A 27,716-nucleotide genomic window follows, 5' to 3' on the forward strand; every position below is an offset into this window, starting at 1 on the left:
TACAAATGCAGATGGTCTGGAATGAAGAAAGACTGAGGAAAAATTACTTCTTCATTATACTGGACAATAAATTAAACATAAAACTAGAAAGGTGTTAAAACTCCAGATTTTTTCAAAGATTGCACTTATAGTCAAGGAAAGGGAAGGGGGGCCCATATATTGAAGAATATATTTTCTTCAATGTATTAGTGTAATCTGTAATTAGACGGGAGCTAAAGAAATGAATGAATTCCAGTAACACTTCCTTTTAGCTTCATTATCTTTGTGTCATTTTTTAATTCCTTCTGATATTATTTTATTAACTTTCACTCTTTCCCATTAGACACTCAATTCATTAGAACTTGCAGAGAAAGCTTGGGATCATAGCATTGCTGCAAAATATCCTGCCTTGAAAATTGTATTCCATTAATAGGCAAGCACATAAGCCCTCATAATGTTGGAAACATGAAGAGATTCATAATTTTACATCATGCCTAATACTCCAAGAAGCACATCCCCTCCTAAATCTATTTCCAACTAATATGTTTTACGTACAAAGAATACCAAATAAGTTTTGTGCCCCAATATGAGCTACTAAAAGCCACTAAAACTTTTTTGGCTACATTAATAAATCTGCTATTTGCCTGATGAGGGAAGAGCACTGCGGATGGTATTGAATTAAAAAATAATCCTTTTAATTAAAAATTGTATTAGATGGTGCAAATGAAAATTGAAATAACATACTGACCCTGACAGGCTTCTTAGTAATTAATTCAAATCACTACTGGAAGCTGTTATTAATTTAGCAATGAACTTTGCACAATAACTTTTATTAAGACAGTAAAATTGATGCACAGTAGTGACTATATATTCTCCTTCTACTTTCCTATAAAATCTATTTTTACTTAATCGACTAATTTTCATGATGGTTAATCACAAGCCCATTTATGACAGCTTAGTCCCTTCACGTTAAAAGATGCACGAGTCTATAGTGGCCCATTATACAAAGAAAACAGAGTATTGTTCGATGACGTGAGCAAATTAAACATATGCACAAAAGTGAATATTGTACAGTTGTTTTGACAACCCTACAATGCTACTCAGTGGATTTCCTGTAAAGGAGACATTTAAAACTCACAGACCAGCCTATAGACATTTGCTCATTCAACATGGCTTCACTCGAGTAGCTACAACACAAGCTCAGGAAGCCTTTTGCTGGTGATGTGGTGCCCTCTGCTGTCTGCATGGGAATCTCCAACCGAAAGACGTTTTTGAGTGTTTTTAATTTACCCAATATTGCACAGTACGATACTGTGGAAAGCACAAACTCGAGCTTTTACACAAAGCACATGAAAATTTATGCTCTAAATAAATCAAGTTAATTAATATTTTATCTGAAGTGCTTATCCCTTTTATGCTTAAGTAGCTAGCACTAGCACTTCAGATCTAACCATGAGTTTATATTTGCAGCGAACCATCAGTGCTAACTTCTGCATGAGATGCATGTATGAAACTGAATATTTGCAGGGACTACAGCTACAATATCAGCGGGTGAATTTCTCCTCTACTTTTACTTCCTTTTCTAAATAAAGCCAAAGTAAGCTAGATATTATTTTAATAACTAGATTTCAGAACAAGTATCAAAACCATTACATTGTTTTCCCCTTCCTCCAACTGAAACACAAAATTTTGTTTTAAAGTGGCTGTTAATTTACATCTAAAATTATGGAAACCATCATTTCTCCTGAAACATTCAATGGTGTATTATTAGCCAGGCTTAGCAGAGAATGAAATTGGGAGGCTGATGAGCTTTCTGAGCAGGGCATCCCAACCCAGCATGTAACATGTGTTACACTGGTCTTTGGCAGCAGTTGTGTTTTCTCTATGTGAACAGAAACACTATCTTTGTTTACAGTTACTCAAGAAGTTTTAATTACTACTTTTTCTTTGGAAGTTAAGAAGCAGATTACAACTTAAAAAAGAAGAAATCTGCTTTTCCCTTGGTAGTCTCGCTGAAAACTGAATACACAGGATGAGATACACTAGCTTAAAAATGCCAATCGAAAATGTAGGTAGGTATTTAGCTCCAACAGTTTTTTACTACCTTTGTTGAATACTGCTGTTTGAGAGGCAATTCTAGTTTTATAACTAGAAACTACAGAAAAGACACTGTAATTATGTTTACTGAAAAATTTAGCTAGGTTTATTTTTACCTAAAAAGGATGTAAGAATTTTTTATTCACACTTAGAGGTGAGATAAATCAAAAGTAAAACACCCTTGTAAAGACATCGATCATTACCTCTAACAAAAATTCAAACTATAACTTATTTAAATAGTTCATTTAAAAATAGTTTAGGTACAGAAACATAACTCATTAAAAATGTTAAATTCAGTATATAAGTCATACATGCACACAGATGTAACACAACATGTATACATACAGATACTACACACAAAGTTGCAAATCAGCATATTTAACTGAAAACTGAGAATTAGTTGCTTGTTAAAGGGGAAGAATGCAAATCAAGATTAAATTGTAACAAAATAATGTAAATCAAGATTAAAATAATCTACTGAACCAAAGTCTTCTATTTGTTGACTCAAAGCTATCTAGTCTATGCGTCCAGAGACAAGAAACTGCTGTACGGCAGTAAAGCACACAGCAGAATGTCTCTGTGATTTCAGCTCTAAAAGTGTCATAAAACTCAGGTTAATTTCAGCTCCGTACTTAGATGATGTGAGTTCTTCAGAGGATGGGGTGAGACAGGTAAAAAAACCCTCAATTATTCCCAATTTCATTATAAACAAATATCATGATTAGAAGATACAAATTTCCTGAAAAAAAAAAAAAAAGTTTTATTTAGGCAAATCAAAATCAGCATTTTCTTTTAATCTTCAACAGTAAAACAACCAGTCTGTAATAAAGCATTAGAAGATGACAGGAAATTTAATTATGTTTTCTTCTTTCTCCTCAGAGCCAATCAGTATTTTACTTGTAGTTTATTCAACTCACCTATTAATAAAAGTAGTATAGCTGAAAACTTCAGAAAAAAAGTGAGAGATTTAGTAAAAAATGCTCAATTGGGGGTTGATGGGAAGCAATGGAAATTTACTTAGGGAATAAATAGTTAAAAGAACACAGTCAAATACTAAAGGAGTCATAAATCAGTCCTAAACCAGTGTGTTTCCGCAGGGGAAACAATCTCTTCCATCAAATAGATTATTTCTGTCAGATACAAAGTATGAATTTCTATGTATTTAAATTTTCTATCAGATACACCAAGTTATTAGCACTGTCATCTTTACTAAGCAAAGAAAAATCCCTGTGGAAAAAATATACTTCAAGTAGTAAGTGTATAGTGACTGAATAGACTTTTTGCATCTATCTCACCTTTCTGCTATTCCAAAGCAGAATTGTTTGAAGTCTACAAAAGATTCCAGCTAAAACAGGATCTATACTCTGAGAGTGTACCAGTGCTATACTCTCCTCAGTGCCATCCAAGAGAAGGTATTGACTACTTTCAATTAGGTCCTCTTCAACCCAGTTCTTGAAGAATCGGCTTGGTCATGGCTTGCCCAGCCACCCAATCTTTCAACCATAAATGCCAAAAATAACTCATTGCCTGAAACACCATTATCTTTAGCTTACTAACAATTATATTTCACTAGCCTAAAGAATCAATGCAGTAAGACCAAGAATGTTTGATCTTTCAAATCAAGTGAAATACACAAATGAGAAGATCCTTACTTTCTTCTATGAAGTTTAACATGCTGTAATAAATGACTCTGACTTTTTAATACATTTAATCCAGAACCTGCACTGACTATCACGAACTTCATAAAATAGTGATAACAGAAGGTTCTTTGAAAACGTGCTATTATCACCGTATTCTAGCCAGGAAGAAAACTACAATATAGAAAAGGATAACTTTATGCTACTTGATTTGTTTTTGCAAAAGAGTGTAGTTAAGGCTATTACCCACTAAGTGGCATTATCAACTCAAACATGTAAATTTGACAAAAAATAATCATAGTACAGTTCATTTTTGCTCCTAGAAACAAATTCATGGAAAACCAGCTTATTCCTCATGCAAATATCTAGCAGAAGAGAAACAAGAACATTTACAAATATCTAGCAGAATAGTCAGGTCAGAAATAAAACTATCATGACAGAGATATTAAACTAACCAAAAACTTTACAGTGATATGAGTTCAAATTAGATAGATAAAGGTATCATAAGGTATTTAAAAAGTAGCTGGCATTTCAAACTGTTGTGCATCAACAGTTCTAGTGCTTCCTACTGTAAAACGTAAAGGCAACAGAAGTCACACCAGATGTTTATTTTACTTTAGATGAAATACTTTACTTTAGATGAAAAAAATAAATCTAATATATCAGGTAAACTAATTGACTGTTGCTAATTGATGCTAAAAGATATTTAAAAAATACCAACCATTTGAAAGTAAGAACAGTATTTATTACATTTCAGTAATTATTTAAGGGTTAATTTTCAAAATATTACTTAACAGTAAAAGAAAGAAACTGTAGCTTTTTGAGAAAAGTTTACTGGAGCAAAAGCATTTAGAAACAATATGAATAGAAGAAAAATGTATTAGATCGAAACTCTCATTTTAAAATAGGTTTATTCTATTCCTATTTTTAGTCCCTCATCTTTTATCACTGTTGGCTCATATGTAGAACTGCAGAAAATAATAAGAAAAAAAAAACTAGTGTCAGTGTATAAGAGACTAGGAAAATGAAATAAGCAACTACTTCTGTCTCTCTTTACCACTTCAAAGCATGTATTTTAAGCTTGTGAAATGTCCTATACATGTACTCATGTGCACATACAATGCTAGAAGAATCAAGACATTCTTTTTCCTTTTACTTATTTTTATTTTATTTTATTTTTTTTAAAAAGGGGGGGATTTTTTTTCCTCACTGGTCACCGAGGAATTGCATTAGGACATAGTCCTTTTTCCCTACATCCGCCTACGACAAACATTTGCTGCAAGTCAGCGACTCCAAAACCAAATTGTTTACAATTAACTCAAAAAGCCATTTAAAAAATTGTTTCTTTGTTCCAGTTGGAAAGAGAGACAGCCAGATGTGTGGCTTGTTGATCTTGCTCTTTTCTGACCTCTGAGTGTAGGAAGAACTGTAGCTGAGGAAGGAAGTCAGCAAGTTGTGTTAATGAAGGTGAACATTACGAAAAAAGATGTTTGCATTTTTTATATAAGAAAATATCTTTGAAGCATTTTTTATTTAAAGAAAAAGGGTATTAAAAAGCCTTTCTTTTTGCTAGTGGTGAAATATTAGAGCATTTGTTTCTATAAAAGTCAATAAAGAGTGCAGGTTCTGTTACATTTTAAAAATTCAACCCTTAATTTCAGGAATTTCATAAAGTTTCATCACCGTAAATTAGCAAACACCTCATCATTAACACCTGCCGGGAGACTGTCCTTCTTTGAGAATGCAAAATTCAGGAGAGACATTTAAATTTTGGACTCCAACTGAGTCATACTCTATTATTACAGACAATAATCAGACCTAAAGCTGAGTTCCAGATAGAGTGCACCCACCTCTTTGTAAAACACATCTGGCAAAACCCCCAAGACAATGAACAATGTTTTCTACAGTACCTTTCTTCATGTTTCTCCCTGAAGCACATGTGTGCTTTATAAATATTCAACAATTAATTAAAGTAATCTGAGTTGAAAACTATTCATTACATGGTTCTATGCACTACACACTGAGATATTTCACTAGCATAATAAAGAACAATCTCTCAAAGACTTCACAGTAACAGACATGAAACATTATCACCTTCTTCCTGAACTTTGAATTATTTTCTAGAAAATGTCTAAAATGTATTCTAAAGTTCTGTGACTACTCTGACCCTCCTTTTATCATGGTACCTGTCAAGTCAGTGAAAGTTACCATACTTGAGATGCTAAGAATGCATTTGCATGTGAAGCAAAAATTTACACCAGAAATTCAGTTTTAGATATTAGTTTTGGCACCTAAGCATCAATCCAGACTCATCAGACAGTAAATGAAGATTCCAAACTGTACTATAGGCATCTACCTTGGTTGTCTAAATTGCATTGCTGTCTTCATCTTAACAACTCACACTAGTTTTGGTAGAAAATGATAACGCCTAAGTTTTGTCAACTGGTTACTATTTCAAGAATATACTTACCATCAAAAGACCTGAACAATATCATCATAGTTCATCTTTCAACATATGCTTATTATGTTACTATTTAATTTAGAATTTATTATGTATTCTTTGAAAACAGGAAACTGAAAACTAGTTTACTCTCTTCCCACTCCACGTTCTAGTGACCTCTAAGGTCATTTGGAAAATGTTATTAGATCACCATACACATGAATATTCACACAATATACACACAAAAACATTTCTGAGAACAGTTATACAAATGTTTAACCTGATTCTGGAGAATTAGAACAGTATTTCAAGTCACACATTTGGAAAGTTTTCTAAGGGATATGGATCATTTTAAAAACAGCATAAGAGACTTGATCTTCCTCTTTGTGCTAAGAGACGTGGAAAATCTTATCATGCAAGACTTCCAGCACAGCTCAGACAGCTCACAGCTATTACCACAAAGATACAAAGAATTACTTCTGCTGCATATATAAAAATATAAATATAAAATATAAAATTTATATAAAATATAAAATAATTTATATAAAATATATAAATTATTTTATAATTTAAAATATATAAAATTTTATAATATATATAATATATAAAATTTTATAAAATATATAAATTATTTTATATTTTATATTATTTTTTATTATTATTATTTATATTTTATATTATTTTATATTTTATATAAAATATAAAATAATTTATATAAAATAATTTATATAAAATATAAAATATAAAAATTCTTTTTGGCTTGCTGTTGTTATATGGTTTTATTTTAAGAAACTTATTTTAGGGAAAAGTGTTTAGATGTTTCTACAGTCAATCTTTAAGGTCATTAATGGCATGTTTTGAAAAAAAAAAAAAATCATTATATCTGCAATAGGTTTCTAATAGCAAAAAAATAGGATTTATCAGCTAATAAAGAGATTACCAATTTATTTTTTTTTTCTACCAGTTGTAGTTCCTAGCAAGGGAATTAATAAAAACAATGAACTACGTTGTAGTAAAGATTAACCTTCTATGGACTAGATTTAAAGAAAAAAAAATCCTTAATTCAGTAAATCTCTATTTCTTTATTTTACATTCCTTGTTTCTTATCATTTCCTGTTTCTTCTAACATGTTGGAGTCTTCATTAGCTTTTCTACCATTTTTCCCTTTATTCTTTCTTTTCAGTTTTCTTATCTCTTAAGATCTCCTTGCCCTGTGCTTCAGCTCATCTCAGTCCCCCTCTACTAGGACGGATAAGACCATGAAGAACATTCATTTTTGAGACCCTCTCATCTCCAGTTCAGTAAAATCTTCTTCAACTAAAAAAAACAATTTAAATTCAAACTTAGGCCCATTCAATCTTTATAAAATGTAATAGGTATATCATATACGTATGTATATATATAATGTACATATATATATATCATATACATCATTCTTATTTTAAATTCCACTTGACTTTAATAGAATAGAGCGATGGAAGGCCCTTCAAAGGAAAAAAAAGCGTAAAAACAAAATACACACAGACACTTCACTGATTTAGTCTGTAATCCTTTCAAGCGTCACTTCATTAGCTTACAAGGTAGAAAAGAATAATTACTTACACTGCAGAAGTTAATCAAAGTTAGGATTATAGCCTTCAATCTTAACTAACTTTCCTTCTACCCCTTATATCCACCTCATCCCTTGGACCTGGGTTTGTTCAACCATCTAGTGAAACAAAACAGGAATACTGCTGGTTTTCAACTACACTGGTTCCACTTTCAGCAGAAACCTTTGTGGTCTTAAATTAATGAATCTAAACTTTCCAAAGTCCTCTGCAAGTGGCTTTGTTGCTTTTGAACAAACATCCACATGATTAGCAAATACTTTTACTTTGATAGACTGCCATTGAGATTCCTGGGGTCACTTGGGAACCGCAAATCTGCTTTGATAAATTGCCAGTCAGACTGCTGCCATGTTGGGCTTGGTTTTTACTTACAACAAATTGAAGTCTTTGTGGTCACCTGCCTGCAGCATCCCTTGCTGGATGACTCTCACAGCAGCTAACTAATGACAGAATTCACTAAAGCAGGGCCAGCTTCAAGATTCCTCTCCATATTTCATGATTTCCTTCTCTCCTAGAAACCACTGGATAAAAGCTAGCATCTCACAGGGCCTTAATTACCTTAACAAATTAAGATATTAGTCTCTTTTAGATTTTAAGATTTTAAGTGTTACATGCTGCAACAGCACAGCTCAAATGTCATGTCTGCTTCGCATTTCTCAACAGCCTAGAAAGGGCTGGCAACCAGCAGCGTGTTAGGGTCAGAACCAATAGAACCATTTCCTGCAACTTGTAGCCTTCGGGCTCAGAAATCATAACATATGGCCAAGTTAGTGTCAGCTAAGTGTTACACTGAGTTTTCCATTCTCATCCTTATAATCTGTGTGGTAAATACTAGCAGCCAAATTGGCATGACCTCCAGTATTTCACTATGAGGAAGAAGGCAATCTTCAGGGACAACTGTTGTAATTACATGTACCTATTAAAACCTTCTAGTTCTACTCTATCACCTTCTACTTCCTCCCCAGATACTGAAGTCTCTAAAGTCTCCAGCTGTTCACAAATCCTTCATCTTATTTCTCATGCATCAAATTTGTTCTTGGAGCAGAGTAAGCAAGAGGTTTAAAGACACAGTAAAGCTGATACAACAATTTGTTGCCACAAGTACTGGCACTGATTTCCTTGTGTAAACACCGGTACTTGTTGGATTCCACAGCATGCTGATCCAGAGGCCTAACCTGTCAGAAAACCTTCCAATATGTCTTTAAAATCCTACAGAGTTTCAGCAGCAAATTCCCTAAACCAGCACAAAGATGGATACAGGTGTTGATGCAACAGAAAGGGCAGACAGAACTGAACCACCACATTTTACAGCAACAAGTTAACTAAACTACTTACTCAATAACAAAATTAAATCCTATACATAGTTAGACCATGTAGAGTTGCTAATGCAGTTTCTCTCAGGAAAAGAAAAGTTTAGGATAACTGACCTCTTATTCAATCTCAAATAAAAGTGGACTCAATCAACAAAGATAAACACTCAATATACACAGTAAAGTCTAGCATATTGCATTCTTTAGCTTTCTCATAATCAGTGCAAAATTAAGGAGATACTTAACACAAACACTTACTTATGTCTTACCTAGAAATAGAGTGGTTCCAATTCACATTCAAAAATCCGAAGTGTTGATGCTAAACATTCAACGTCCGTCTGTCACGAAAAACATTTAAGATTACACATGCGATCATTGTGCTTTTCCTCTTTCAGTTTTCAGTTAAAACTTTTTTGCTTGCAAGCAAATACACCAGATTGTATCAACTGAAAACTGAAAATGAGTCTTTTAAAAGTTTGGAGCATCCAAGAAATTTTAAAATAACTGAATTCAAAAAAATCCCACTGGATTGAAATGGTCAGATATTTAAACTGATTTTTCATCCCATATAATTCTACATTACAAATTAAATTTAATTTTGATTTTCATATTAAGCATTGCCAAGATTGCACAGCCGTTCACTGGTACCGATATGTATTGCATTAAGAATGAAAAGAAATAACATTTAAATAATGAAAGGGTAAACACATTTCCAAAACATTATAATAGCTACTTATTACAACAGCTATATTTATTTAAAACAGTATTTACATTGAAAGAAGTCTGGTGAAACTGATTCTAAGTTCACAAATTAAGTTTCCTGTCTTCTGAAACTTCTAAAATAAAGAATGAAACTGAAATGCTTAACAGTGATAATTTCATTCTCAAAGTGTGTGGGGAAAGCTCAGAGAAATGCAAGTAGACCAACCAGGTCCTTTATAAGAATCCACAGGTAGACTTGTTCTTAAGATATGGCTGTTGTATCACTTCTACAACTCTCTAAGTCAAAGAACTTACAATGATGCATGTTTGCTCCAAGAACAAAGTTAAATCAACTTAAGAGAAATAAATCTGCTAAATAAAATATTGGAAGTGAACTTCTTTTTCAATCATATCCTCAGAATTGCTAATTTGGCTCCACAAACACTCTTCACAAATATTCTGTTTCACTGTTCTCATGACTATGGAGAAACAGAGGTTAAGTCATCAGGTCCATAAATCAGTTCATTTAAGTTTGGGCTCTGAAAATCCCATGGTTTCTGGTGCTGTACTTATAAAGATATGACTAGGAACTGGGCCTAATCTAACTATGAATTTTTATTCATTTAATTTCAAAAAAGTAAGCATGTTTAATCACTTCCTGAAGAGAAATTCTCTTTTGAAAATCAGGGAGTGATATGGCACAGATATTTTTTTTCTAAAAATAAGTCCCTCACTACAAATTGTAACAATTCTTATAAAAGCAGATTGAATTAAATCAGAATGAAACACTAATTTCTCAAGTAGAGCACCCACATAGGGAACTAATTAGGAATAACTCCTTTGAGTAAACAAACCTTTATACCAATTAGTAGCTGGTCGAGTCTGGGAACTCCCTTTCTCTAGGGAAAAAAGTCTATTTTCAGCATCACTTTATTTTGCTGCTGGCTACAAATTCTCTAGTTCTGTAGCAATGGAGGGTGTTTAGAATTTAATTTTGAGACAGTTTTCTGGGAATGTGGTCAAGATTTAAAAAAAAAAAAAAAAAAGGAGCAGTGGAAGACCTAAATAATTGTGGTATTAGGACTTCAGAAGGGATGAGAACAAATCCTATTTTCCATCTAGGCCAATTTTGCCCCAAAGTCTAAACAACAACAACAACAACAACAACAAAAAAAAAAAAAAAAAAAAAGGTCACAGTAACAGTGAGATGACTCAAAACAAACAGTAGCATAAGTGAAAAAAAGTACATGGGAAGGAGAATTTACAGCTTTTGTTCTATAAGAAAAGAAAACAAAAACCCTAGGGCGAGAATATTATGCCCACACCACATTTTGAAAGCATCAGTTAGGTGCAATGGTAAAACTGTATCACAGGGCATCATTCAAGGGAGGCTGAGTATTCATTTATTATTTATGACACGTGAATCTGCTAGACAACTGTTCTGTGCAAGATGAAAAGTACATGAGTTGATTCTTACCTTGCTGAAGATGATTCAGAGCCTTCCTGATAATTAGAGAGAGACTGCAATCTGTGAATTTTAAAATTTGTTTGAAAGAATTGTTATTAATCCAAGTTTTGATTACTAAGTAAAAATCAGAAAAGTTACCAAAACGCCTTTAAAACATTATAGTAATTTCCCATTTTTAAAAAGCAATGAGTATCTTTGCTGCAAGGTATCTTCTCTTGTGCATTATGCCCAAAGTAAAAGGTCAATTATCTCATAGTACAGTGCACCAGGATAGTGAACTACTGTTCCCATGGTTAGAATAGCAAGGGAAAGTTCAGACCCAGCTTAGGAAGCTCCTGTAGAGTTAAATTTGACTAGACTCTCAGCAGCTTTAACTGTCTCTATGGAGAGTTGCAAAGAATTGAAGAAAAGGAATTGATAAAACCTTTCAAATGTTTTAACTCCACTACTCGTGGGAAAGAAGCCAAGAAAGAGGCATCAGAGAACAGGCAAGAGAGGGATGGAAAAAGGACTGGAAACACCCCCACAGAACCCAGAAAACTATTGATTTCTTACAGAGTAGTAAAATAGCAACAGACAATTTTTGACCCTCCAGTCCTAGAAAACAAAGGACTAGCTACCATACTTTTCTACAACATTTACTGATTAAAGATGCATCAAACTATCACCACTTCCTTCTTGACCCATCACAAATGACAAATCTGAAAGATTCAGTAACCTCAGCACTAATTAAATGAGTATCAGTGGGAAAGCTTCGAAGAGGGTATTCCACTTACAGCACCATGTTAACTCCCAAGCTACTAAGTGTCTTAGTGCTACTAAGGTATTTTCCTAATTTCATGTAATTGAGGATTAATAGCTGGTTAATAACTAGAAAGAGTGGTCAAGCAACAGTGCACTAAGATTCATATTAAACTGAAACAAAGCAGATTTATTACAATGAATGAGAGAAAGTGAAGATGGTAGAACAGAATGGATGGAAATGTTAAGAAAAAAAAACAAACAACAAAATATTAGTACAGGTAAAGAAAAAGGCCAGTGAAACTTGATGCTTTTCAACAAGGAAAAAAGAAAAAAAAAAAAAAAGGAGTTTAGCAAATCCAGCACAGACTATTCTGACACATATTAACTGTTTTTGGAAGGTGCTCACAACTGAAAAAAAAAGACCCTAAATCAGTTTGAGAAAGGGGAGGAAAGCATTTTAGTATTTTAGATACCTTTAACTTTAAATATATACATGAATTAATCCATTAAAAATCTCATGCCAAAGTGGGCATCTGCAGAACTGTATTTATTTGATCCATAATCAGGAAAAGTTAATCAATTTGAAAAGATCAGAAATTTTCAGTCATTGAAGCCAGAGGCAATGCAGTTTAATTGAATTCATAATCTAATATCAAAAGAAAGAAAATAGAACTAAAAATACCTCAGTAAGGGCACTAGAAAAATTATGAAATTTCCACCTCTTATTGAGAGTTTTAAATTAAAATAGGCTACAAAGCTTCAAACTATAGAATCAGTCTTACATGTTTAATTATGGCAAAGAATTGCTGGAAACCTTTAAACAGATTGCAAATGGGACAGAAAAAATCCAGTCTATAACTCTATGGAATAAGGAACTGCTATAAAAAAATGAAGTTGTTTGAATGCCATGATGCAAGCACAAAAGTTAAAATATATATGACAGAAACTTTAGAATTTGTATCTTGTAAAATAATGTATTTAGATTATTTTAAAAAATCTCCATGTTCATATCACATGAGCCTTCTATAATAGTATTAGTGATGCTAAATGAAAACTTTGAAATCTAATGTAGACCTACAGAAAGGTACATAAGTATTTTCTTGAATTATATTGTTTGTTTCCGTTTGTTGATGCTTGATTGATTTGTTTTATTACATAACTTGTCTTTTTTTGGACTAAAATGAACAGTGTGGGCAAGAGTAAACTCTCCTTTAACAGGTGTAAAGTATATTCACAGAAAGCAGACTGGCTGGGAAGTCGACTAGCACAGTTACTTAGGGAGTCCTGCACATTTTTATATAGAAAAAACTAGGTTTTGGCAACAAAACCCAGCAACTATAAAGAAGTAGCTCCAGCATAGCAGAATCATGAAACTACACAAATATTGCTACTTCCACAGAATACTTGTTTCTGTATAAACCTAACACAACCTAGCTACCAGCTGACAGTGGGTTTGTTTTTTAAAAAACTGTACATTGCCTTGTGGAAGTCTTTTAATCTTTTAAAAAACTTTTTCTGGATATCCAAATGTCTTTCAAATTTAAACAATGTGTGTATATATTTTTATATATACACACATATATATACATATTTATATATAAATTCAAATGGCATGTAAAATAATGCCAGCCCAGTTTAGTAAAGCTGATACGATCGAGGGCATTTAAAAGAGACAGGGACCAGATGCCAGTAGGCTCTTCTTGTTCAGCTACCAATAAATGCCTGGATGGCCTGGGAGGCAAGTTTACTGAGGTAAAACATGTGGCCTGAGTGAGATGCCATTGAGCAGGAAAGCAAGTGCCATGGGAGAGAGAAGATAAACTACGCTGACTGAAAGAGCTTCCAGTTTTCAGATCTTGGCCTTTAATATAATATTCCTTTAAAAGTTTAGATAAGCAAAGATTGATATCAGTCTTCCACAGGAGAGCCAGAGGAATCAAGAGGGTCAACACTTTAAAATGTTTATAAAATAACTAAATACCAGTATACTCCCTACGACACTGTGACCCAGACAGGGGGTGAACAAACACATTTATAAGCAACTGGGAAATCTTGTGTCAGGGAGAAAGGAAAGGCACCTTTCAGCAAGGAAAACACCAGCATGATGAAAACGGGCAGAAACAAATACACACGCTGCTGCTTACTCTGGAAACCTCAGCAAAAAATCCAACCCTTAATGCAGCTTTAAAGGAAGGATGTCAACAAGGAGGAAAACCATCATAGATTAGTGTAGAAGAGACAATTCTGTTACTGCTTCGGTAACACCTAGTAAGTCCACTTATCCCTCTTTAAAAGGCATTTATAAAATGAAGCATGGGAGTCAGTTCCGCACCCTCAGAGCAGGCGGCTGGGGGGCCTGCTGGCAGTAAAGCTTATTATACACCCAGGGATTTGGGCCGTCACAGCCCACCACCAACTCAAACCTAAGGCATAACACAGCTGCTACTTTGAACGTTTCCTGCTGTGTAAGAAATAATTAAGGCTGTATGATCAGCATTCAAGAAAGCATTTATAGCAGAGAGGGCAAGTTAATTCTACCTGCAAATAAAGAGTCAAGTGACGTTGCATCACAGAACAAACTAAATGTGAAACAAGAGTTAAGCAAGATGTGATGTGTAATAGAGGCCAATCTCTAAATTATAACAATGCAACCAGGACATTATTCCACATTTTAGAACTCACTTACTCAAGATAGCACATGTTCCAAAATGAAGTTATGAATCTTTATTTCAATTTAAGATACAGGGAAAAAAGAGAAGCAGCAGAACACACTGATTGATGTATACAGTGAAAAACAAAGGCTTGTTGAAATTTTTAGTACCAACCTGGTACTATTTAAATATTATGCAGGAAGATGAGAGAGAGAGAGAGAAAGATGTTAAATCTGGACTCTTGTGTTCAGGGCAGTTCTTGCTGAATTTCAACTTCAATGGCACCTGCTCTTGGTTTTGGCTCCCTTTACACACAAACCCAGTCACCCATTGCACCCAGCATCCCCAGCCCAATCCACCACTCGGTCCAGCACTCTCCCTGTGGCCCAGGACCTGGTTTCTGATTGTGGGACCATTCCCAGACAGAGGGACACACGCCTGGTTCAGCAGACAGCCTGTGCTGCCCATACAGCTATTCCTCCCTCATCCCCTACAGAAGAGGCTGGGAGACAGATGGAAGCGCTACACAGACTGGATTCAACCCCTAAGTTGTCTAAAGAGACCCTGGCCCAACTGATATTACATTGCTAAGAGCTTTAATGCTGCTTTAAAAAAATAAATAAATAAAAATCAAGCCACCAGTTTTGGCAAAATATAAAGTTAGACTTAGATCTCCCTGACAGGAGGCAATAAGACAACTAAAGAAGGTTGAAATATTTGCTTGAGACAGACTCCCCAGGGAAAACCTAAAGATCATACCTGTTGTTAGCAGGTTGCTACTGTTACTTTGGATAACAGAAGGCAAAACTTAGGAAAGGGATAAGTTTTACACTTACAGTATACATGTCCCCTGGTCAGAGGACACTGTAGATGACATCTTTTACTTTTATTTTACTCATTTTGATTTAAAATGCCAGACCATTATTCTTCATAAGTAAATATATTTTTAATAGAACTTTCAAAATGGCTAATTGCCTGTGTATTCCCTGGGGTTTTTCTCATACACACAATGTGAAACTTAATTATTCTATGAAACTTAATTATTCTAAGTTGCTCAGGATTATTTTTCCAGCTTTCTAGACACAAATTCTTACCTTCAGATTTGATTGATTTTTTTTCTCAACCCTTCTAAGCACACAAAGAGAATCCTGCCTTTGCTTTCTCAAATATGCTCCTGAATCCCAGCTTCCTGAAAAGTAGGATCTGCAGCTGCATACATAATAAAATATAAAATAGAGCAGGGCAAATGGCCACACTCTGGGCTTGGCAGCAGCTAGCATGGTATAGCTTGTGGCTGGACAACTAAAATCCTGTCCCTCCAAAACAGCATGGCCAGATCCAGACAGCCTTTTGGAAACAGTCCACAGTCTATACTAACCCCAGAACTATGCTTGGGCATAATGTGGGAGAGTGTTAGTTGGCACAAGACAAAACTGTGTCACGAACAGTACTAAATTTGTAACAGTACAGACAGTTGCATGCCATATCCATTCCTTATTTAGTTCCTACTATAAACATGTATCATGATTATAGTTCCCAGTTGCTTCTGGAGAATATCATTTTAAGAAGTGAATTCCGTAAGTAGCCAATGCATTTCAGAATTAACAGGTCACCTTTTCCAGGCACAAGAGCTTCTAGCCTTAATAACACATCCTAATCGAGGCTGTTGGTGCAAATTTGTACTCTCTTAGGATTTAGAATTTTTCTAGTGTATTCAGATAGACAGAAGATGAACATCTGGGATCTGACTTCTTCATTTTAGCAAGCCTGGATTGCTGTCAGTATTACACTGGACCAGACTGTCGGCTGGTATGAAGTGGGCACAGTTCTAGTGACAAGTAGCCAATGTACAGCAGATGAGACTCTTCCCCAGACGTTACCTGCATCAGGGTGGTGGGCAAGGACAAAATTAAAATACTTTAAAAGGTTAGTGTTTTCTTTTTTTTTTTTCTTCTTCTTCTTGTAATTAACAAACTCGTCTGTGTCTTCACAAATTTCTTCTAAATCAGAAATCCTGACTTACTTTTCCTGCTAACACAAATCAAAAGAATTTACACTTAATTTGCACAAAAATAGATACAAGTAACAAGTCTTTGTGCACAAAACAAAGGCATATAATTTTTTTCCAAAGGAAAACATAGCTACACTGGATGCAAATTTTATACTTAGGAAGAATTACTGTCTCTTAAACTTTGCATAGATGTAAATGATCATGCAGTGTCACAAGGTAATGAAAAAATAGAAAAATTAAAACTGAGTATAAAAACATATACTCCTTTCACAAATGCATACCTATAAGTTATCTCAATACATGCTTCTCCAAGGCTTACCTTGAAATAGCCTTAAAATGTAATGGTATTGACAAAACTGTATATTATTCTGCGAAACCTCAACCTGCCATTGATAACTGTTAGAGTATCGGCTGCCAATCTGGTCCACTGAGCTCTGAAAAATTAAAATATCAAGCAATGCTGCCTTGTCCCTTACCCAGTGTACCAGTCCCAGCCAGTGAACTCTTGTACCCACATTTGCCTGGGAGTACTTTAATCGTAGCCCCTTGAATTATACATGCAATTTCTGTCTTTCAAAAAAGCGACATGAGCACATGCATAAAGATGATCACTTCAGTTAACCAGAAAACTAACAGATCTGCCAACAAAAAAACAACCAAAAAAAATAAAATCCAAATGCCCTCCCACATAAGTGAAGTAACAAACTTCTTAACTCTCAGCAACAGTAACATTGCTGGCATGAGACAGGCATATGTTTTGCACAGATTTTGGCCTAAATCCTAGTTCTGATGTGGAAAAAAAAAAAAAAAAAAAAAAAAAAAGTAACAAACCAGCTTGTTGGAAAGCGAAAATACAACTGTAGATCCTGAATTACTATGGTCCTTTTTCTGTTTTCTCTGACACGCTGCCCAGAATACATACGGTGTCACTAGAAAAAGATGAAGCTAGGAAATAACTGGTCAATACTGTCATCTCAGTTTTCTCCGGTTTCCTTTGGACTCCCTGACAAAAATACTTCATTTCATATGAAAGTAAATTCTTGCATAAAAGATCTTTACTTTTCACAGTTGCTTAAGAAAAAAAAAAAGTCTGGTTTCCAAAGGTAGATCCATTCTGCTATCATTCTAAAACCTGTTATGTTAGATTGAGCTGGAAGAGAGACAGCTAATTTGTATGCCTCCAAGTCACATTGTCTCATACCATCAGTAAGTAGGGAATGTAGAAGACTGACTAAAACCAAATTCATCATTACTGTGGATTGACGTGGAGATGGTTTTGAAAGTATGTTCAGGATATCAGCAGCGAGCATGGTTGGATCTGACAGATTAAGACTGTCCTGGTGCTGGCTGCACCCTTAGATGCTGAAACATAAACCAGTTGAACTCTACCTGTTAAGCCATGGTAGAAGCCGGGTGGCACTTATTTAGAGCTGTTAATTGTCTTCACTCTGTGGAAAAAATGTGACTCTCACCAATGTGAGGACTATGCTTTTTGTCAGAGTACATCAAAAGAAAGCCAGGAGACTCGTGCTTTGCTGTACACTGAAAGACACTGTAAGACTGCAGAACAAGTGGGCACAAGGCCCCCAGTCACGGAAAGCACTGAGACTTCCAGATTTGATTTCTGGGCAAGCCTTCAGAGGATCACCTGAATATTCTGTTTTCTTGAAAACTGGAGAAGAAACTTTTTAACAGTGCAACATTAAGCACTAAACTTACCCTGCATATCTACAGTCACTGGCACAAGATGGGAGAATACCACACACAGTCATTCTTTTAATCACCATCAGGAAAGTTTCTGCAGGTTTGGAGGAAAGCCTAATCCTAGAGAACTGGTTTTTTTTTTTTTGTTTTCTTTATTCCAAATTCGTTTATATCCAGCTTCCCTTCAGAATCTCTCGTCCATGTAGCAGAAAAGAAAAAAAAAAGTTATTCTAAGAATGAAATGTTTTACTTCAATGTCAGTTGAAGGAAGTACTACCACATACTCTGACAGTTATATCAAATTAAACGCAGAGAGCAGAATGTCTAACACCATGTGGAAGAGTTAGTGCAAGAAATAGCTACCTGAGTAACCTCCCCCCTGCTTCCCTTTGAGATCCGCTCTAAAACAAGTCATATGGCAGCACTTTTCTCCTTTTATGGGCAAAAAAAAAAAGGAGAAAGGAAGTCAGCACCACGAGCAGGACTGCATTGCCACGTGAATCAAGAAGCTCAAAGCTGGAAGACTACGTGCTTGTGCCTACCTTGGTGAAATCAGAACACACACCCTGGAAGAGGAATACCATGAATCAGTTGGCAGGCACTTACCACGTATATAATTATGTCACAAAATATTTCATGCTGCTGAACTAGAGAACTTACTGAAAACCAAAGGAGAAAGGGCATGTAACATAGTTGTATTTGCTTATCTAACATCTTCTTTCTTTATGTGAATGGCCTATCGCTAGATACGAATCTCTTCTTTTGGAAGCAGCTGTAGTGATAGTATGACTCAGAGCAGCAATTAAAATGCATTCCTGTGAACTATAGTACTTTCTTCTGCGTATATTTCTCTGCCAGTTGCATGCTGCCTCAGTGCCCAGCACCCACTCCCAGTGCCGTGGGAGTTTATTTTTTGTTCAGCACCAAGCTGTGGTCTACAAGACAGTCAGAGAAAGTTACAAACAATCTGACTTACCACAGCTTGGCCTTTTCAAGAAAACTGTCAGAATGTCATTAGCTCAAAACTTGGGAAAGGTAAATGATATAGAAAATTCCCCATGTATCAGGCAAAAAGGAATAAAAGCCTTTTTGTTCTTTTATCAATAGCAAGAAAGAAATCATTGTTTCTGCCTCAACAGTTAAACCCCTAAATCATATAAGGGGACTCCTACCTATAAAAAGCTAAAGAATCGAGAGACAAGAAAGCCCTTTTCCTCACCATGCACAGGTGATGGGACCATGACACTGTAAGAATTCCCATTTCCTCTCCAACAACAGGCAGTCAGGCACATCAGCCAGACCACACATAATGTATGTACATACACACAATGACCTGCAGGGTACCTGCAGACACCTTGCGTGGAACTGGGTACTTATCTGTTGGCCGTACAGGTACCTATCATTGACCAAGAGCCACCTTGCTTTTCCTCAGCTGCTGATGCGCAGTCATTCAACGTTTTATTTGAGTGCTGCAACTTAATATTCGACTGCTTTGGGACTCATCCTGCAAACAACTGAATTCAATTACATGAGTTACGCTTGCTGGGTTGCAACCCACGCATCAAAGTTAAAACACAGATAAGCACTGGCCAGGGCAGAGTCTCTGTCCTCAAAGCATTTTTTTTTTTTAAAGGAAGGAAACAGTCTTCCCACTTATCAGATCACTATCGGGTCAGATTAGATGGCCAAAACAGCAGAGCTCTGGAAGTAGTTTAAAATAATCCCACCATTTTTTGAAGTCTAACATTGCTATTACATGGAAAATTAAATTCATTAAATATATATATCTCTATATTTGTTATCGGTAAAGATTATGATTTGCTCCTGCGAAGCTTTCAAGTTTTACCAGTGGGTCTTTAACTCTCTTTTGACAAATGTTATTTCAGTATAAACAAGGGATATTTCTTTAAAAAGTAGTACTTTAACCTGTAGGTGTCCCTTTGCCTTATAAATAAATTAGAAAGCACTGAATAACTGCAATTGCAAAAGTACAAACACTTTATTACGATTGTGGTGAGTCAGACTGCCAGGATTTGGCAGCCCACAGTGTTCCTCAGCAGCAGAACAAAAGGGGATTTTTTAGGCGGATTTACTTTTGGTTCAGTAAAGGACAACATGATACTGTCTGTGCCATAATGAATCAAAACCTCAGTTAAACACAGGCGTAAGTAGTCAGACCACAATAATTTTTGCCTCACGTAATAAAAATGGACAAGAAGATTATCTATACTTCTAAGGCCTCTAATATGTATGCTCTCTCAATGTCTTCTGGATACAAAAACCAATAAAAGTAGTAAGATTATCTAGTTGCAGAACTACAAATCTGTTTTGCATGCAGCATATCCCCAGAATACTTCAAGATCAGGAATTATTTTCTATTTTCCTCTTGAGTACAAGAGGTGTTCAGACAAAACAGTAAGTGGATTTTTTAACACCTTCTCTAATTCAAAATATAAACCCTGTAGACCTAAGTATTGCATTCCCAACAAAATCTTTCATGTATTCAGAGCATGAAACACATTTTAAGAGAGACTCATTTTCCAGCTTCCCAATCATGATCTCATTTGGACTCGCAAACCATTCCCACAGTAATTGATATTACAGCGCTCTGCTGTAATACAGTCTTCTGAGAGGGTGAGGAAAGTGTTCCAGTCCTACAGGGTATTTATGCTTTAATAATAAAAACATAGGAAAAACAGTTGCAAAGTATCAGCTCCCATTTCCTCTGCTGCCATGAAAAACCCAATCAGTTATTAGGGAGATGACTAAAGTCTTATTTCCAGAAACTTCCAAAGATGCCCACATCCATCATGAAATCCCTATCTAAAGGAGTCACCAGCAGTCTACAGATGATCCTTCAAGCAAAACATCATAAAATTATCAAACCATTCAGTAAAAGAAGTCAGACTATGTGTATGTGGGTGGTAAAAATTGCAACTGATAAAAAAAATCAAGACTGTTCTTGGAAATGAAGCATAACAAATTTAACAATCTAGCCTTCTAAAATATAAAGAGGGTTGAACAACTCAGAGAAATAAATGTTTCCCCTCCTCCAATTTCCACAGCATTAGAAGAACCTCCCCCAAAAATTAGGAACAGCAAATCGCCTGTACCAAATAACAAATGATAAATACCACTGCACATCTCTTCTGATGGCTATTTAAACACAATTCTGGAGCCAATTTACTTGAGATAAGGTCATACCGATCAGTTACCAGAGAGAGTTTTCCTTATTCTCCAGAACCAATCCAGCTCCATCAGTGGTACCATCACTCAGCATTTCCGTACCAGCTAGCAGTAATGAATTTCTGCCCCACAGGTCCATACCGCCATTAATATGCATGAGAGAAACCCAAAGATGTACTTTCTGCTCCCCTCCCAGAAAGCCATTAACTCAAGCTAACCTCCCAGACTTAATATGGGGTTGCTGCAAAATTAAAAAAATGAGGATGATCAGGCTATGTACCAAATACATTAGCAATACAGAAAGTAAAACAGAAAGTTGGTTTTCTTTGAAATGCCTCTGAGAAGTAAGAAAAACACCTCTTCCCCACACTTCTCACCCTAAATACATTCAGCCTAAACAACAGAAATATTGGTAAACTACTGGGTTCAGTTCAGTTGTATACTAGAACCAGCTGTTTTAAGTTCTCAGCACCAACTTAGACCCCCCTGCATTCCCTGCAGACATTACTCCAGGCAGGACATGGGTCTTTGTACATCTTGCATCTGCCAGCAAAGCATAGACACAGTGGAAGTCGCAGGGCATCTGGAATAGGACGTGATGCCTGTGTTGGGCAATTCAACCAAACCACGCTCCAACTGTGTCCTAACCCCCAAATACAGTTGTTCTTTGGAAGGTAACTGCAGTCCACTCTTGCCAAATTCTGGACTTCATCCCCCCAGAAATTTACACTTTTAGATTTACCACTTCATATGAGAATAGAAGCACAACAATGTATTCCCATGAAAATTCCGAAGATGGCTATAATAATTCCAGCTAGGAACTTAAAGTAACTGGGATTGTAAGCAGGAAGCCCTCTAACCTAATAGGAAACAATGCTGAGAAGTAGATACCTTAAACAGCATTATCCTGGAAGCTCAAGAGATGCCTATGTTATTAAGAAGGGTTTTAAAACCTTCAAGCCTCCCTGGGAGCAAAATACAAAGACATCCCTTTCACAAAGAGATGAGGGAAGGCGTCACACAATTTTGAAGTTCTGGATGAGAAGACGAGAGCACACCCCCGAGCACCATTTAGCAATTCAAGAGCATCAGTAAAGCAACCACGGAGGAAGTGCTGGGTGGTATGCTCTCTTCAAGCTAAAATGCTGGCTCACAACCACACCTCCATTTGACAGGGCACTGCCCTAGCCAACGGACTAGTTTCTCCCAGACCATTCCCAGTGAAGGTATGAAACTGGAGAATATTTACTGGATGAAAGAATGAAACACCGATAGCAATCAGATTTCCCTCATCTCAGATGAATGTCTTGATCACAGGGCAGGAGTTGCTCTCCCTTTGGCCTAATTATTTTTTTTTTCCCAAGTAACACAATTGCAGGTGAAATAAACGTTTCCTACCACTATGGGACATTTATGAGATGCTGACTGTTGTACTTTCCTGGGAAGAGAGAGATGTGAGTTTAAGTTACTTCAAGCTGAAAAGGGGACATAGAAACAAGCTTTCCACTTCATGGGTAATTGATGCAACTAATGCACCATTGAATATAAAGAGAAGAGGGAGAGAGAAACATCATTGCAAACATTTCTTCCTTGAGTTTGAATAAATAGTTTACACTTCTTATTTATTTATAAGCAAAACAAGGTTTTCAAATCCAGGAGGATCATTCCTGTCTAAGGATGCCAAAGGCAGTTAGGCACAAGAGAGATGCCAGTCTCCAGAACAGTCACGGGGGTAACAATGCTGGATGGACGCAGATGTGTAGCTCAGTGTACCTAATTTTCCCTACAGTAAAAACACAGACAGCAGCGTGCTTTCAGAAATGAGTTTTAAGAACACCATAGTTGGCTTTGAGGCATCTAATTGTAAAATAGGCCACTCAAATAATTTATGAATTCAGGCTGCAATTCAACAGGGAGAAAGATTTTTCCTCCAAAATACCATAAATTATACATATATATACATAAATAAAAGGCTTCTAATAGCTACTTAAATTTTAAGTAAAGCCCATGTGTATCAGAGAGCTATAGGACAGTGCAGAACAGCTGTTATCTAAAACGTCAGCATAAGTCCACAGACCCCTTTAAAAACAACAAACTACCTCCAGAGCATTATTAAATTGTGAAAACTCCAATGCCCAGACATGACTCAATCTTTCAGAGCTCACCACAGATAAACACGTGACCAAATGCAACATCCCAATATATTCCATTCCATGTTCCATATATGACACCTCCCATGGCATGTCAATGCTGTTCAACAGATCTGAGGGCGACAAGTTTATGAATCACATTTATTAACTCAAAACTCTGACAAAGAAAGAGTGGCAGTAGTGATAGACATAAATAACATCACAAGTTGCATTGCTAGTGGAACCTTCAAAATTAATTTTTCACATCTTACTACCTTGACAAATTCCTTACACAGATTTATTGAAAAAATAACTCTCAGACTTAGGCATTAGCTTCATCTTTTGCACTGCCATTTATCTAATCCATGATTTTAAAAATCAACTTGTGCATTCCACTTCAAACACGCCTTCCTTTGTAAATATTATCATTGTCAGGGAAAAAAAAATAGGGCAAAATTCACAGAAAGTTCCCATAGCTCACTAGTTACGTAGTCTATGGACAAGTTGGTAAAGTAGGTAAGAATATTTCAGCTGTTGGTGAGCAAAGTTAATTTTTCTTGAATTAAGTCTGTAAGGTATGGAAGATGTGAAGACTCATAAGACTATTTCTAAACATTTTAAATCCATAATAATAAATACAAATCTTTTAAGCACCTGTGTGTCACTGCTGCCCTAGTTCATATGCACCCTACAAGATATTTGTCCTGTATCTGCTATTTTTCAGGTACAAGCAACTACTGCTACCAAATCAAGAACTTGTATCAAACAGTATATAGAGATGGAAAATAAGACACGTGTATTTCATTTTAATTGCAAGTGTAGATTGGAATTCTGCGAAAGCAGAGGAACGGTAAAATGTGTACTTCACAAGAATTAGGACCTATACAACTCCCATCATTCACATTGCTCTCATCATTATTCATACATGAATGCATAGCAGCTTCTATTACAATTTTAATTTAAACAGCAAAATTCAAATTTATGACTCCATTTTTTGCAGCTCTCAAGCTGTCCCATATTTTAAATATTGTAATTCATGCTTCTCAAACTGTTTTCTCAGATTTAATGTTACTGCTTTGCATTCATAGATAACATAAGTAGAAGGCACTGCTAAAAGAATGATTGATAATACTGAAACAGATCCAAATACATACTGAATTCAGTACACAGGAAATACTATGAGGTTTTGGCTCCTTCAAATTGATACATACTATTACTATGCATATTCCTCTGCCCACTGATACTATAACTCGCATTGACATAGTAAGTTTGTTTCCAAGGATTTAATAGGAGACCTAATGATGTCTGGATTGTATGCAGGTTTTGGATTTAGAATATTATTTTTCTGTTTTGTATAAAATGTGAACTGAATGATCAAGTTAATGTGCTACTGCATCTAGTACTAAAGAACGTGATTCCACAAAACTATTTTACAGTTTCTCTAAAAACTCCAATTAAAAGGGTATTTGGAAATACATATAAATCAATTCAGGAGGTCTTATTTATAGTATCTGTACACCTACAGTTTATGTTAAGGTAGAATTGTTATTCATCTAAATAACGTCTAGTATTTTTATATACATTTTCATCACTCATTTTGTATAACATGTAACCCATGTAAATCTGCAACACACTGCACATGCAAATCCCTGACGTCTGTGAGACTACCATAGTGCTGAGGACAAGATATTTTAGGCTGACAAAACAGTGTCAAAAATGATGTCATGAAGACAAGCTAAGCACACTAACAATGAATTATCTTCCCAGCATTGTAAAATTCACTAACAGGCTCACTATTATGGCAAAATGACATCTGCTCACAGTAACTATATAGTAGTACCCAAGATCTTCACCATTTTTCCTTTGTGAATTAACCAAGTATTTTTCATTCTAATTACTGGCATACATTGCCTTTTTAATGACTTGTGACTTGCTTATTTTCTGTTTTTAATAAAGAACAAGTTCACAGGCATACATGACTGCAAAACAGTAGATGAGAGTAGTGAAAAAGTACAGAGCAGTATACAATAAAATAATGGACAGTCATTAAGAAACCATGCAAATAATTCAGAAAGCCTCTCTTATACTTGCCATAGTTTATAGTTTCAAGTGAAACCTTAATGATCAGATACACTATACAGTGGTTCAAAATGCAGCTGAAGAATCTTATTCTTAGTTGCTACTCTATGCTTTTTATAAATTTAAATTAAACCCTTTATGCTAGTCTCAGTCTGTAATTTCATTAAAACATTTTGTGAGTTGTTTAACTTTATGATTTGTTTGTTTTTATTTCAGGCCTCGTGTGTGTGTGGGGGGGTTTACAAGAATGCAGAAAGAAGAATCCAACGTGAGAAATGTCAGAATTTATTCCCTAAAAATAAAATAAAATAAAACAGCCTTGCCAATGTATAATTTTTCTTTATATCTTAAAAAAGATATAAAACTTAGCATAACTGAGAAAAGGGAAGCATCAACTTAGTTCTCTGTGTAATATGAGTTGGGGTATTTTTGTAGACCAATGCTGAGCATGTAAAATTCTTTGCCCACAAGGCAACCTCCTGTCACAACTGCATTTCATTCCAGATCTCCCCACCTAAGCGTTCACAGTCAAAGTCATTTTTATTTTTTTTCTGACCTTGCAGATGGCAAGAATAGGAGAAGGAAAGCAAAGCAAAAACATCCCTATCCCCCTCAATTTTCCCTTTCCACATGCACACACAAACTGCATTTAGGAGCTGGTAAACAAAAACAGAGTGCAAAGATTGTCTGTATGGAAATCAAGGACTACCAGAACAGGCTGGAAACCAACACACATTACAACCCTCAGCAAGTTATTAGCAACAACGCTGAAAGAATGGGAAGTTAAAACTGCTTCTGGTGAATTATGGATCATTTGATTTTATACACTGGCATCATACATTACCAGGGCCTTAGCAGAACAAAACCCAGATAAATAAGTCCGAAGCTTAACTGTCTTGAAATTAAGTTAGGGAAAAAAAAAAAAAAAAGGCAGAAATGCTTGTGTGGTGTCTGTTCAGAGATTCAAACGATGAGATGAATTTAACATTGCAGAACATGTTTTCCATCTGCTCTCTCTCATGTCTAGCCTTCACAATGGCACATCCTTCTAGAAACGGTGCTCACAGCACTCTGCATCTAACCATCTCCAGCAGCTGAAAGTTTTCCCTAATAACCGAAGTTGTGAATTTGAACCCCCCTTGTCCCCAACCTCGAGCAAGGGCATACTTAATCCAGAGAAGGGCTACAGCCTTTTTATTTGATTGATTGATTGATTGATACCCTCAGCCCCGTTACAGCTCATCCTGGCACCTGGGCCCACAGGGAGCCAGGTGCCCACAGCACCCCGGCGTGATGGGGGTCCCTGAGGAAGAAATGGGAGCTCCTTTAGGGGCTGAGGCAGCGATGAGAGCTCAGGCACGGTCCTTTTGAGGCCGAGGCAGCGATGGGAGCTCCTTTTGGGGCCGAGGAAAAAAAGCCTCTCCCCGAGCTGAGGCTAAGATCTACCAGCAAAACGTTTTACCACGGGGGAAGGGAAAGCAAAGCTTGGCCCTGGTGCCCCGTAACCCCACTCGAGGCCGCTGGAGCCGGTGCTTTTTGAGGCAACAGTTGGTCGCCTCCCCACCGGCAGCCCCCCACCCCTCTGCCCCCCGAGGCTGGCAGCAGGAGGGCAGGGAACGGGGGGCGGCACAAGGGCGGCGGCGCGGAGGAAGGCAACCCCCGATCTGAGATGAGAAAGATAAAAATAAAACCACCACAAAACAACGCAGGGGCTGCAGAGCCTCCCGTCTCCCAGCAGGGCGCTGCGGGGGCGGCTTCTCCCTTCCTCCCCCTTACTCCCCCAATCTTTCCCCCCCCAGAGGACGGGGCGCCGCCTGCCCCCACCGGCGGCCAGCCGCAGTCCCCGAGCCGCCTTACCTGAGCTGCCCGTCGCCGCTGGCCGCTGCGGGGACCCTCGTCCATCCCCCGAGCCTCAGAGACAGCCGGCGGCGCGGCCCGGCCCGGCCCAGCCCAGCCCAGCCCCGCGCCACAC

The 27,716-nt window shown here is 36.4% G+C and overlaps 1 long non-coding RNA gene across 1 annotated transcript; it reads right to left on the reverse strand.

Annotated features, from left to right (window-relative positions):
- Positions 1–27,716, reverse strand: LOC309877195. Its single transcript, XR_014317327.1, has 4 exons — positions 27,602–27,716; positions 11,250–11,300; positions 9,340–9,408; positions 1–2,815 (listed from the first exon to the last, which is right to left on the reverse strand). It is a non-coding gene; the product is annotated as an uncharacterized lncRNA (long non-coding RNA).

Source organism: Aythya marila, assembly GCF_965140915.1.
Source record: "Aythya marila genome assembly, chromosome: 3".
Classification (NCBI taxonomy): domain Eukaryota; kingdom Metazoa; phylum Chordata; class Aves; order Anseriformes; family Anatidae; genus Aythya; species Aythya marila.